This window comes from Lasioglossum baleicum, chromosome 6, assembly GCF_051020765.1.
Source record: "Lasioglossum baleicum chromosome 6, iyLasBale1, whole genome shotgun sequence".
NCBI classification, from domain to species: Eukaryota; Metazoa; Arthropoda; class Insecta; order Hymenoptera; family Halictidae; genus Lasioglossum; species Lasioglossum baleicum.
In genome coordinates, this window is record NC_134934.1 from 772092 (window position 1) to 783373 (window position 11282).

The window sequence follows — 11282 nt, forward strand, 5'->3', positions numbered from 1 at the left end:
TTCCTGCGAGAAACATATCTGCTTCTCTGTCTTCGTAGTTCACCCCGAGTGGCGCTGTTGAAGTTACTATTTTTGGTCCGGCGCACATGGTCGACACCGGTCGACACCAGGTTTAGAGAAGTGTCTAATTGTATTAGTGTATTGTAATAGTGATAATTTATCCGACGAGTGTATATTTACAAAAGTAAGTACTTCCATTGCTGTTATTTGTTACCGTTAGTGTTTTTTGCTGATGCCCTTCCGCTATATTCGAAGTTTACTATTGGGTTGGCAAGAAAGTCAAAGAAAGTATTTACTGTCGGTATTGTAAGGGGGTAGACGGCTTTTTCCAGGATTGCAAGGGTGCGGGATTGCAATTGATTGCAATCCTGGAAACGAGTCTACCGCCCTAATGTGTAAATAAGTGTGAAGTCAAAAAATGAACAAAAATTGGTCATATTTCCATTCCTTCATTCTATTTGCTATTTTTCTAAATATATTCTCTAATTAATTATATTTACGTCGTAATTACATATATGTTTAAATTAGTCTCTAAATTTTACCATACTTTTCAATTCTTAGAATATATACACACAAATGGAGATGCCTACAAATACATGGACCGTTGTCCAATTTTTGGCGGACGGAACGGTAGAAGCAGTGCCAAATAGTTGGCTGGAAGGCGACAAATGTTATTGGCCACCGGTACACAAATCAAAATTGAGCAACGCAATCCAACAATGTGAACTGCCTCAACCTTCGTGGGAGTACTTTTCTGTAAAGATCTTCAAAAACAGTACAATTAAAATAATAATTATATAATGCTTCTAGACGACTACACGAAGGCTAGAAGAAAAGCAAAGGAGGCCGAAGAGACCAGCGACTTGTTTAATAAATACACTTAAAATTATACTGACATTTATCTTTCATTTTCATTAAATTAGCAGAATGTGATATGCTACATAACAATTTTTTATTTTAGGCAGCAGAAGTGCACAATACGGGGGGCACAACAGCTACAACTTCGCCAGGAAAGTCTAGGTATCATTATGACTGACGTGCTGGCATGGCGGTCTGCTATAGCTGATTGGGCCGAAAGGGCAAAAAACCGTTTGCAAATTATCGAACGGCCAGCCTTGTTATATGTAATTATCACCCTTATTTTAATATTATTATTATAATGATTATTCATGTGCAAATTAATAAACAAAGATATTCTTATTCAAGGTGCAGCGGAGAAAGCCAAAGTGGACGGCAGCTGCAAGGAACATGAACAAAGCGAGTGTGACCAAGTGATTTTAATTTCAATATATCTGTGGTTATCAGGAAGAATGCCGCATGTCACATATACTTTCACTTTCGATCGCTAATACTTTGACATAGGAGGTTGGTTAAATTGCATTGTTGTCTGAGCTTTCCAAACGTGTTTCCATGACTTTTTTTCTGGTAAATATGTACAGTAGCGGACAAAAGTGTAAGACCGCTCTAAGGAAGACTATAACTTTTGTAATATTTTACTATACGATTTGAACTTTTTCGGGAAACTAGAGCAATTAGTTTACTAAAGGACGCGAAAAGAAATTTTTTCAAAAATTGCAATTGATCGGAATTGTTGAAAAAATACTAAAAGTTGATTGTTTATTTAAACATATCCTGAAAATTTCGTCAAAATCGGTCGACGTTGCAATGAGCTACAAACGTTTAAAGATGGTAAAAATTGCAGATTTTCGGCAATAAATCGTGAAAATCTGCAATTTCTACCATCTTTAAACGTTTGTAGCTCATTGCAACGTCGACCGATTTTTACGAAATTTTCAGGATATGTTTGATTGACACAGATATACACAAAACGTGTTTTTTAAATTTTCAATATAGGCCCACATAAAATAATTAAAAAATCAACTTTTAGTATTTTTTCAACGATTCCGATCAATTGCAATTTTTGAAAAAATTTCTTTTCACATCCTTTAGTAAACTAATTGCTCTAGCTTCCCAAAAAAAGTTCAAATCGTATAGTACAATATTAAAAAAGTTATCGTCTTCTTTAGAGCGGTCTTAAACTTTTGTCCGCTACTGTAAATCCTATACTCTAAAGTCTAAAGCTCAATGAATGCATAAACTCGAATTTTTGAAATTGTGACATGCGGCGTTTTTCCTTACAACCACAGACATTATCAGTAATATTTTATTTTCACTTTTATATTTTATTTTAATTTTTATATTTTTTAATTTTAGTATACAGGGTGAGGCGCCAGAAACAGGCCCCCTGAATAAGCATTAATCAGATGTTAGTAGCTTTTTTGTAGATGGACGCGTAAAGGACATGTGAAGGTCAACTTAATTTTTTTAAATGGAATGAGGTATTTTTTAATACATCAATTATGCAGCTGGACATTCATTATAAAAAAGTACTAACCTATGTATGTCGAAAAATTAGTAGTTCAGGGGATATTTCAATTTAAATAACTCTAAAATACCATTACTGTCGTACTAAGACGTTAATGTTTACTTACTTATGTAACGTCTTAGTACGACAGTAATGGTATTTTAGAGTTATTTAAATTGAAATATCTCCTGAACTATTAACTTTTCGACATACATAGGTCCAGCTGCATCATTGATGTATTAAAAAATACCTCATTCCATTTAAAAAAATTAAGTTGACCTTCACATGTCCTTTACGCGTCCACCTGTAAAAAAATAATACACTACATAATGTACCCCTTCAGACCATGCAACTTCTGTATACAAAACTTTTTCGTGCAACGCATACTTTGGAAGTTATTATAGGTGTGCAAGTTGCGTGGACCACCCTGTATACTGATTCTGATGTTTCAACTGTATATTTTATTCAATTTTTATATTTTAATTTAAGTGTATTAATTTTAATGTTTTAAGTGCGTGATATTGTATTTTAATTTTAATACTTTATTTCTAATATATTAATTCTAATGTTTTAAGTGCGTGATATTTTATTCTGAATGTAGTATTTTATTTTACGCATACTTTGGAAGTTATTTATTGGTGTGCAAGTTGCGTGGACCACCCTGTATACTGATTCTGATGTTTCAACTGTATATTTCATTTCAATTTTTATATTTTAATTTAAGTATATTAATTTTAATGTTTTAAGTGCGTGATATTGTATTTTAATTTTAATACTTTATTTCTAATATATATTAGAATTTAATATATTAATTTTAATGTTTTATATATATTATTAACTTCCCGATTTTATAGGGAAGTTATTGTAATGACCCCGAAAATCGAAAATCGATTTTTTAGCAGATCTTCACGTTTCATGGTCATTGCAGTCATTCTAGACTATTTTAAGCAAAATGTTCGTATGTGTGTGTGTGTGTGTGTGTGTGTGCGTATGTCTGTTTCTATGGTATCAAATTTTTCGTTAACGTTTTCTGAAAAAGTAACAACGCGATCAGAATGATGAATGATGCAATCGATGTGCCCCGTCGTAACTTAGAGCTGATTAGATTTTGGTCCATATTGGTCAAGTAGTTTTTTAGATTTTTAGTTTTTTTCGAACGGAGTTGATTCTACAATGCAATTTATACGAGAGAATGGAAAGTTTCCACCGAAGAAACAAACGTAATTACACAAAAAAATTTTTTTTTCATTTTTCTTAAATTAAAAAAAATTTTTTTAATTTAAAAAAAAATTTTTTTTTTGTACCTTACGCTAATGTTTCCGCTTACAATAATCGAAAATTATCCCAATGCAAGAGTGAGTTAATCATCTCTACTCCCGAGAATACATTTTCAAAGAATATCGATGAAAGTACAAAAAAAATTTATATTACAATCTTTAAAAAAACAATCAGTTCAAAACGAATTATTAACTGAGATTAAATTGAAAATTAATATAAACAATATGATAATTATTAATAACATTAATGTTGAAAACGGATTGGTTAATGGAGCACACATGCGGAATATTAAAATTTATTACTTTTCAAGAAAATACTAAAATTCCGTCTATATTGTGGTTAGATTTTCAATTGGCCAGAGTAGGAGTGAAAGTAAGAACTCGTTATCGTGATTATATGAAAAATGCAAATATTCATCAAAATTTGCCACCAATAATAAAAATATCGAATCAAGTAAATATGTCGAGTGAGGAAAAATATCAAATCACACGTAGTCAATTTCCAGTGGTTCCTGCTGAAGCGATTACGATTCATAAAAGTCAGGGACAAACATACGAGAAAAGTATGTTTGAATTTTAAAACATCAGAAAAACGAACTTTACACATGTTGTATGTAGCACTGAGCAGAGTTTCAAAATTGAGCGGTTTATATATTTTGGGACAATTTAAATTAACAGTATCGAAGAAAACCAAGGTCAATACTGCTAACCCGGATAATGAGGAGTCGTATCGTTTGCGAAAACTATAATAATTAAGACAATTTATTTTGCAACATCAGTACGCTATAACAAGGAACCAAGCGAGCAACGAGTCTACGATGTTCGTTTAAGGGGGTAGTCCACCCTCGATTTGTAACTAGAAAGGAACTAGAATCTTACTAGAAAAATGACTCGAAACATGGGTTTGCGCGCTGTCGGTTTTCGTCCTTATTTGAGCTAATTGTGGGCTGGATGAGGGCTTATTCTAAAGAGGAAGGTTAAACACACTGCGCCCTGGTTACGAGGTTAACGAGATTATGTTTATAACTAATAATATGAGGGCCCAAAGTAGAGAAAAAATCTAGGAAAAAAAACCAGCACATTTCAATGCATTTTTCTGTCTCCAAAAGACTTTATGACTTATGAGATGACCAGGGCGCAGCGCGTTGAACCTTCCTCTTTAGAATGAGCCCTCACACAGCCCAAACTTTGCTCAAATAAGGACAAAAACCGACAGCGCGCAGACCCACTTTTTCGATCGAAAATCTGGTAAGATTCTAGTTATTTGCTAGATATTTGCTATTTACTAGGATCTTACTAGATTTTGGGTCCGAAACCTGGGTCTGCGCGCTGTAGGTTTTTGTCCTTATTTGAGCAAAGTTTGGGCTGGGTGAGGGCTCATTCTAAAGAGGAAGGTTCAACGCGCTGCGCTCTGGTTATCTCATAAGTCATAAAGTCTTTTGGAGACAGAAAAATGCATTGAAATCTGCTGGTTATTTTCCTAGACTTTTTCTCTACTTTGGACCCTCATATTATTAGTTATAAACATAATCTCGTTAACCTCGTAACCAGAGCGCAGTGTGTTTAACCTTCCTCTTTAGAATAAGCCCTCACTCAGCCCAAACTTTGCTCAAATAAGGACGAAAACCGACAGCGCGCAAACCCATGTTTCGAGCCATTTTTCTAGTAAGATTCTAGTTCCTTTCTAGTTACAAATCGAGGGTGGACGCCATATAGCAAACATCTTGATAAGTAGAAAACTATTGAATTTCCCTGAAAACGTATAATCTTCTTAAAACGTACTAAAAATAATGATAATAATATACTGCAACTAACGAATCGGGAAGTTCTTTGTGTGGCTCGTGGAGAGTCACACACCAAATCAAAAAAACATTAATAGCTATAGGTACTACTAGCCATGCGTACCACTAACCCTTTCGCGAGAGCAGTCCTATCCGCGAGCTCGCGAAGCGAGCGAGCAAAAACAACCCTACTCGCGAGCGAGCGAAGCGAGCGAGCAACAATAACCCTCTAGTTTTATATATATTTTTATTTTATAAATAGTACATATATTATTATAATAAACTATTTGTTCGTTTACTTTAAACTATTATCGTAAATTGATTTTTCCCTCCCACTCCCTTTTCGCATAAATACGTCTCTCTAACAAGCTCAAGAGACTTCTGAAAGTCGCCTAAAAGATGCCCGACAGAGTCGTGGAACATGTCTCTACAATGCCTGAAACACGACTAACAGTCATTCTCAAGACCACTTTAAGACAGGCAACTTTGTAACAAACGACCTTCCGGAGCCCTTGTAGAGACTTTCCGGAGACATTCGCAGACATCTTTCAGACATTTGAATGTCTAGCGGCAGACATCTTTCTGCTATCTTTGAGCTGTATCTGTGCTGGTTGGGGTTGCAACCCCTTTTCACCCCCTCGGGGATTGAATTTCGAAATATCCTTTCTTATCTCTTGCATAGATCATAAGGGAAACCTCTGTGCAAAATTTCAGCTTTCTAAGTCCAAGGGTTTAGCCTGGGCGTTGATAGGTGAGTCAGGACTTCGCTTTTATATATATGTATAGATTAAAAATCCTGAAAAAAATCTGACACATTTCGGATACCAAGCCGCATATTAGGTATCATTTCCAGATTTTTCCGTTGCAAACTATATGGTTGTAAAAAATGAAAAACACGAAAAAAATCGAAAAATGCAGATTTCATATAAAAGTAGGTCTCGTACCACTTCAGAATTAATTTAGCAATGAGATATTATCAAAAGTATTATGCTCAATTTTTTTCAGATTTTTGTGATTGGTGCAACAATGTTGAAAAAAATAAAAACCACTTTTTTCGGCGTTTTTCCTAAGTTACACTTATGAAATGGGCCAAAAACTGGCATTTCGATTTTTCTCAATAACTACCCTTACAGATGAGATATGCGGTTGAAACTTGTCAGAGAAGGGTCTTTTTGGGTAACCCATCGAATGGTTCAAGCTCGATTAAAATCCCGTCGGGGGCGAATTTCACCCGGCTATTTTCTTTTTCATAATTAGTGAACTTTGAGCGCGGATATCTCGGAAACTATGGAATATGGATATAACGAAAAACTGAATGGAATCAATCTTGTGGCACATTTTGTCAGCTTTAATTTTGTATAGAATGGTCTTATCGCTAGGACGCATAGTTTCAGAGATATAAGCGGAAAACCGAAAAAGGACCTCACCTCCTAGGAGTGGGGACTTTTAGTATGTTTATCTCCTAACTAGTTCAAACAAAGTCCCAAAGTTAAAACTTGTGTTCCTTCCATTTCCCTCTACACCCCTCTTATGAGCATTGACTGGACTAAAGTGGAAGATTAAATTTCGTAACAATAACAAAAAAGTTTATAAAGAAATGGAAATATAGCAATACACAGGACAGGTAGTCCATTTCAAGATGCATTTTTTCGTTGAGGTTTCTCAAGACAAAATTAAATGTATAAGGAAAAGAAAGAAACGTATATGGCTTCTGTTTCCTGTAATTAATACAGAAAATTTTTCTTTTGTCATTGAGATCCGTGGTTAAACATATTTTGATTTCATTCACAGATCGCTCTGCCATTGCGACCATGAGTTCTACAGCTGCCTGAAGAACGCTTCGTCGATCATATCTAAGGAAATTGGAACCACCTACTTTAACATTTTGAGGCCCCAATGCTTCGACGAGAATTATCCCATCATTGGTTGCCAAAAATACTCAAGGTAATACAATTCTTACCACTTAATCTTATATCTAGACTGCGGTTTTGATGCTTCCTAGAAGTTAGCCCCCCACTAGGGTGTCCCTTAAAAGACAAAGGTGAGATAAAATGTTAGGACGCCCTCTAATTTTATTCCTTTTCATGTTCTAAGTAAGTGTGTAAAATATTAGCCTAATCGGATTATTCTAAACCCTGCCTCAAGAGGCTCAAAGTTAGGAGATATTCTGTAAAATTTAAAAATATTTAACATTATTGTCGTTTTGAGTGAAAAACTACTTACAATAGATAAGTTTCACAATAACAGAATATAATCACACAATTTATTTATATAATACAATTTTTAAACAGAAAAAAGGTTTGTTGAAAATGAATTTTTGGTCAATGTTTTCATCCCAAGTAGCCACGTGCAGCCACGTACGTCCCTAAAACGTACGCAGAATGGACGTAGGACGTTTGGACGTGAACTGGACCTGAAACGTACGTTTTAGGGACGTACGTGGCTACTTGGGATGGGCATAGCTCTCCGTGTATGCTGACTGACCAAGAGAAGGTTCTGAAAGTTTTCTTCGTTTTTTACTTCGCCTAAGCTCACAGCTCTTTCAGCGGCATCATTTGTAATTGGAAACTTCCGGAAAAAATCTCGGGCTTCCTGAAAGTCCTTACAATCATTCCAGTCCACTGGGTGGTAGTATACCCTCGATTTGTAACTAGAAAAGAACTAGAATCTTACTAGAAAAATGGCTCGAAACATGGGTTTGCGCGCTGTCGGTTTTCGTCCTTATTTCAGAAAATTTTGGGCTGAGTGAGGGCTTATCCTAAAGAGGAAGGTTAAACACACTGCGCCCTGGTTACGAGGTTAACGAGATTATGTTTATAACTAATAATATTAGTGTCCAAAGTAGAGAAAAAATCTAGGAAAAAAAACCAGCAGATTACAATGCATTTTTCTGTCTCCAAAAGACTTTATGACTTATGAGATGACCAGGGCGCAGCGCGTTGAACCTTCCTCTTTAGAATGAGCCCTCACACAGCCCAAACTTTGCTCAAATAAGGACAAAAACCGACAGCGCGCAGACCCACTTTTTCGGACCCAAAATCTAGTGAGATCCTAGTAAATAGCAAATATCTAGCAAATAACTAGAATCTTACCAGATTTTCGATCGAAAAAGTGGGTCTGCGCGCTGTCGGTTTTTGTCCTTATTTGAGCAAAGTTTGGGCTGGGTGAGGGCTCATTCTAAAGAGGAAGGTTCAACGCGCTGCGCTCTGGTTATCTCATAAGTCATAAAGTCTTTTGGAGACAGAAAAATGCATTGAAATCTGCTGGTTATTTTCCTAGACTTTTTCTCTACTTTCGGCCCTCATATTATTAGTTATAAACATAATCTCGTTAACCTCGTAACCAGAGCGCAGTGTGTTTAACCTTCCTCTTTAGAATAAGCCCTCACTCAGCCCAAACTTTGCTCAAATAAGGACGAAAACCGACAGCGCGCAAACCCATGTTTCGAGCCATTTTTCTAGTAAGATTCTAGTTCCTTTCTAGTTACAAATCGAGGGTAGACTACCCCCTTATGGGGCTAGTCTACCCTCGATTTGTAACTAGAAAATACCTAGAATCTTACTAGATTTTGGGTCGAAAATATGGGTTTGCGGCCAGACGTTGATTGACCTTATTAGAACAAATTGTGGGCTGTGTGAGGGCTCATTCGAAAGAGGAAGGTTAGACGCAGCGCGCTTTTCTCACGAGGTTAACGAGATTATGTTTATATCTAATAATATGATGGCCCAAAGTCGAGAAAAAATCTAGGAAAAAATCCCGCAGATTTCAATGCATTTTCTGTCTCTAATAGACTTTTTTGGCTTATGAGATGAGAAAGGCGCGCTGCGTTGAACCTTCCTCTTTCGAATGAGCCCTCACACAGCCCACAATTTGTTCTAATAGGGTCAATCAACGTCTGGGCGCAGATCCATGTTTCGACCCATTTTTCTAGTAGGATTCTAGTTATTTGCTAGATATTTGCTATTTACTAGAATCTTACTAGATTTTCGATCGAAAAAGTGGGTCTGCGCGAATCGGTTGTTTGTCCTTATTTGAGCAGATTTTGGGCTGGGTGAGGGCTCATTCTAAAGAGGATGGTTCATCACACACGGGTCTGGTCATAATATAAGTCAAAAAGTCTTTTGGGGACAGAAAAATGCATTGAAATCTGCTGGTTTTTTCCCTACATTTTTACTCTACTTTGGACACTCATATTATTAGATATAAACATAATCTCGTTAAAATCATGACCAGACCCGTGTGTGATGAACCTTCCTCTTTCGAATGAGCCCTCACCCAGCCCACAATTAGCTCAAATAAGGACAAACAACCGATTCGCGCAAACCCACGTTTCGAGCCATTTTTCTAGTAAGATTCTAGTAATTTTCTAGTTACAAATCCAGGGTAGACTACCCCCTTATGGGGTAGACCCAGAATCTTACTAGAAAAATGGCTCGAAACATGGGTTTGCTGGTTTTCAGTTAGTGTCCTTATTTGAGCAAATTTTGGACTGGGTGAGGGCTCATTCGAAAGAGGAAGGTTCACCGCAGGGGGCTCTGGTCATGAGGTTAACGAGAATATTTTTATATCTAATAATATTAGTGTCCAAAGTAGAGTAAACATCTAGGAAAAAAAACCAGCAGATTTCAATGCATTTTTCTGTCTCCAAAAGTCTTTTTGGCTGATGGGATGACCAGAGCCCCCTGCGGTGAACCTTCCTCTTTCGAATGAGCCCTCACCCAGCCCAAAATTTGCTCAAATGAGGACACTAACTGAAAACCAGCAAACCCATGTTTCGAGCCATTTTTCTAGTAAGATTCTAGTTATTTGCTAGATATTTGCTATTTACTAGGATCTTACTAGATTTTGGGTCGAAAACATGGGTTTCCTGGTTTTCAGTTAGTGTCCTCATTTGAGCAAATTTTGGGCTGGGTGAGGGCTCATTCGAAAGAGGAAGGTTCACCGCAGGGGGCTCTGGTCATCCCATCAGCCAAAAAGACTTTTGGAGACAGAAAAATGCATTGAAATCTGCTGGTTTTTTTTCCTAGATGTTTACTCTACTTTGGACACTAATATTATTAGATATAAACATATTCTCGTTAACCTCATGACCAGAGCCCCCTGCGGTGAACCTTCCTCTTTCGAATGAGCCCTCACCCAGCCCAAAATTTGCTCAAATAACGACACTAACTGAAAACCAGCAAACCCATGTTTCGAGCCATTTTTCTAGTAATATTCTAGGTATTTTCTAGTTACAAATCCAGGGTGGACTACCCCCTTATGGGGGTAGTATACCCTCGATTTGTAACTAGAAAGGGACTAGAATATTACTAGAAAAATGGCTCGAAACGTGGGTTTGCGCGAATCGGTTGTTTGTCCTTATTTGAGCTAATTGTGGGCTGGGTGAGGGCTCATTCGAAAGAGGAAGGTTCATCACACACGGGTCTGGTCATGATTTTAACGAGATTATGTTTATATCTAATAATATGAGTGTCCAAAGTAGAGTAAAAATCTAGGAAAAAAACCAGCAGATTTCAATGCATTTTTCTGTCCCCAAAAGACTTTTTGACTTATATTATGACCAGACCCGTGTGTGATGAACCATCCTCTTTAGAATGAGCCCTCATCCAGCCCAAAATCTGCTCAAATAAGGACAAACAACCGATTCGCGCAGACCCACTTTTTCGATCGAAAATCTAGTAAGATTCTAGTAAATAGCAAATATCTAGCAAATAACTAGAATCTTACTAGATTTTCGATCGAAAAAGTGGGTCTGCGCGAATCGGTTGTTTGTCCTTATTTGAGCAGATTTTGGGCTGGCTGAGGGCTCATTCTAAAGAGAATGGTTCATCACACACGGGTCTGGTCATAATATAAGTC

General features: G+C 36.7%; 1 long non-coding RNA gene across 1 annotated transcript; it reads left to right on the plus strand.

The window, feature by feature from the left end:
- Window positions 1–2984, plus strand: LOC143209428 (uncharacterized). Its single transcript, XR_013009086.1, has 3 exons — window positions 1–184; window positions 562–1124; window positions 1207–2984. It is a non-coding gene; the product is annotated as an uncharacterized LOC143209428 (long non-coding RNA).
- Window positions 2985–11282: the final 8298 nt, after the last annotated feature.